This window comes from Rutidosis leptorrhynchoides, chromosome 1, assembly GCF_046630445.1.
Source record: "Rutidosis leptorrhynchoides isolate AG116_Rl617_1_P2 chromosome 1, CSIRO_AGI_Rlap_v1, whole genome shotgun sequence".
Classification (NCBI taxonomy): domain Eukaryota; kingdom Viridiplantae; phylum Streptophyta; class Magnoliopsida; order Asterales; family Asteraceae; genus Rutidosis; species Rutidosis leptorrhynchoides.
In genome coordinates this window covers 713,562,186-713,566,243 of record NC_092333.1, presented here as the reverse complement: position 1 = coordinate 713,566,243, position 4,058 = coordinate 713,562,186, and positions in this window count along the sequence as shown.

Below are 4,058 nucleotides of genomic sequence, written 5' to 3'. Positions count from 1 at the left end.
CCTGACAATGTCAAGTCCTCATAGTTATGTTCGTTATGGTCATGAACATTAGCCTGGTTCTGCGAGAGCTTATCAAGTATTGTGCCCCAACAATACCCTTCGAAGCGACCCCACTTCTCTCTCACATAGGTGATTCACCACGGCGTGGCTACTGATTAACCACGCATGGTTATCTCAGTTAAATCATTAAAAGTCATGGGCTTATCCTCTTACATGTCACTTTTAGGAATGAACTAGGAAGTCTACTCTTAATTAGTAAACTCCCTTTAAAAAGTGTAGGGGTTGCTAGTTTAGTAATTAACTCCCCCACGGTGACTTTCGCCAGTTCATACAAGTAGGTTGTCCTATTGAACTCAGATCTTGGGATCTCCAGTCAACTGAGTTAGGTTTTCCTTCATATAAACTTAGCCTTTCATGGGCTTTAGTCCCATTCCCACGCACGACTTACACACTAACTCTCTGCTTAAGCCTTTTGTCAGCGGATCCGCACTATTATCATTTGACTTTACATAGTCAATTGCGATAATTTCTCTAGAGATTAGTTGTCGTACTTTATTATGTCTACGTCACATATATTTATTCATACCATTATACATAGTAATATGAGCTCTACCAATCACCGATTGGCTATTACAATGTATACATATGACCGACACCGGCTTAGGCCATCTGGTATATCTTTAATGAATTGACGTAGCCATTCTGCCTCTTCACCAGCTTTATCTAAAGTGATGAATTATGATTCCATCGTGGATCTAGCAATAATCGATTGTTTAAACAATTTCCACGAGATAGCGACACCTCCAAGTGTGAATACACACCTACTTGTCACTATGGAATCATTTGTATCAGATATATAGTTTGCATCACAGTGTCCCTCTATCACTGCAGGATACCTAATCATACAACTCCAATGAGATGTACTTGAATTACTCTTGTATCTACTTAGCTTGCTTATAGCATATGCTAAGTCGGATAGAGTACAACTCATTAGAGATACATTAGAATGCGTTATCATGAACCTTGTTCTTGATAGAAAACGCAAGACACCCCCACATTTACAAGCTATTGTGTTCATTTTACACAACCAACTAGGGTTACTGCTTATCCTTTCAAAGCTTCCCCCACATGTCTTGCAACTTGATATCATAATCATATATATCTAATATGACTTTAATCAATCAAGCGTTCAAATGCTCACACATAAGATTTGCATCTTTTGTGATCCATCTTTTAGCACATTTGAGCAATTCTAGTCATATTCTATATTTGACCTAGAGACGTCGAATTTAGAAAAACTTAATAAAGTTCTCGCACTCAAATTATATTTTCATATCTGAATTCTGATTAGGTAATTCAAATCTTAAGAAAATAATGAAATAATAAAGATTGACATCTTTATATAATAATTATCTTCAATATCATAATTCACTTAACATGCGAATAATTCACATCATCAATGATGTTCATAATATACCAAATTCTTCTATTACTGAATGAAATCGATTTTGTCTTTAAATATATTCAACACAATGAAATATTAGTTGTTAATTTATCTCTGCAGATGATCATCATTAACAAATCCAAGTCTAGCACTCCATAGACTTTATGTCCAAAGCATTAGAATAAAAGACGCATCATTCATATTCTCCATAGCTTTTCTCACAAGAAATGTCATACCATATCTCTTGTATCATGACAAAATGGACTTCACATACATAAACACCGTTTTAAATATACAATTTAAAAGGGTCTCAAATATTATGTATATTTTTTTTTTATACATTCAGTTTTAGTTCCTCTATAAGCATAATGTGTATGCCATTTATCGAGAAAGTTTCTTTAATTATACTAGTCCTATTGAACTAGCTCATTAGGTGTCTCATCTTGAACACCTTTTCGTTTATCCTAGACGAACTTTCACGTTCATTTGTAATGTATGAAATACATTTTTAAAGAATGAAACGTTTCTCGATTCTATTATAGAACCTTTGTGTATATCCAAAATCTTGGATTCATGCACAAGGAAGTGATAAGCACACTTTGTTTAGCACATGCGATAAATATGCAGTCAATAGTCTTTGATCCTATCTTTTGTGTCTTAGGTAGGGAACAACTACCTTTGCTAGGCACCCACGCACTTTGAGGTACTCATAGGATGATTTTCTTTTTCACCATAAATCGTATGGGGTTTCATCCATTTTCTTTTGAGGTATCTTATTTAAAAGACAGTTTGTCGATAGGATGGCATCCCCTACATTGACTGGCTTACACCAGAGCTTACTAACATGGCTTTCACCATTTCTTTCAAGGTTTTATTATTTCCTTCAATAGTCCCATTCGATTGAAGTGAGTAAGGTGCAGTGAATTCATATCTAATGCCATTTTGCGCACAAAATTCAGCAAAAGGTGCAACATATTCACAACCTCTAATACCGCGGACAACCTTAATTTTCCGTTCACGTTGATTCTCAACTTCATTTTTATAAGCAATAAACTTGTCAATTGATTTATCTTTACTTTTTAACAAGTAAACATATCAGTACTTCGTGCTATCATCGATAAACGTAATGAAGTACTTGCTACCATTCCTCGTTGAAATGGATTTCAAATCACACAGATCGATGTGGACCATATCAAGAGGTTCGGTTATTCGTTCAACCGAAGATGATCGCGTTAATTTGACTTCAACACAAGTTTCACATTTATATGGCACAACCCTTATAAATATACATTCACTCTTGGTAAACATGAACTTTTGTACATAATTTCCATTTTTTTTTATTTATAATTTTTTTTTTTAAGCGTTAAACTTGTTCAACAAACATCCGAACACCAGATTCTTTCAGGAACATACAACACATTATTCAATGTGAGTTCCTATCTAGAAGTCAATTTTTCCAGAATCATCACTCTAGAATATAAACTAAAATAAACTATTTTAGCAAAACAGAATATTTCAGTCGGCAAATATCACGTGAACTAAATTAATTTGGGTTTTCAACCCAAATAAAAGTTTCATTTTACCGTGAACAAATTGAGTTAAACCAAACATGTTTCAACTCAACTAGGTTAAACCAATCAGGTTTCAACCACATAGGTAAACCGAGCAGGTTCAACCTAAACAAGTAAACCAACTTGGTTTAAACCCAACTAGGTAAACCAAATAGGTTTCGACCCAAACAAGTAAACCAAACACGTTTAAACTCAAACGGGTAACCAAATAGGTATCATTTTAAAAACCGTTTCAACTTAAACGTGTTAAAAACCAAAAGGTTTATACTAAACGATTAAAATAAACCGTTTCAACAAAACTGGTTAAACCAAACACGTTTAAGCCCATCTATTAAACAAACAAGTTTAAATCCGGCTTAATAACAGTCAAAACTGTCCAAATACTGTCCCGAAGACAGTCTATAACCAGTGTCAAACTGTTTGGAAACAGATCGAAATACAGTTCGAAATCTGTCCGAAAATGATCCGAAGACTGTTCGAATACACGTTATAGAATGATCGACTTGCGCACAAGTAATTTGAATGATTCCAGACCTGAACCGCACTCACAATTTGAGCATCATTTTCCCCTTCAGTAACTTGGGAGCGGTTTTAGCAAAGAACCTCATAAGATTCATTCAAGAACCTCGCAAGGTTCAGCCAGAAACCTCGCAAGGTTCAGTCACGAACCTCGCAAGGTTCAACGTGGTCGGCTAAAAGAACATCTTTTATTGCCAACGTTTAAGGTTCACCGGAGTGAACTTTCTGAGTTTCTCCACATGATAGGTTGAGTGCTCGGCTAGTTTCCATTTGAAAAGTAATCCACACAGAATTAAGACGTAATAATAATCTGCAACAAACTCAGAAATAACTGAATATCGCTTATCATATAATTCATGTATTAAAACATCCACAATTAGCAGAATACTATGCAGTTTAAAAAAAATTGCGCCTGTTTACACTAGTAGTGAAGGCATATATGTATCACCGAGACCTCATAACAACATATACAAGTATACATTCAAGCCATTATCTTTATCAATTATAAAAGCTTTAACTTGTCG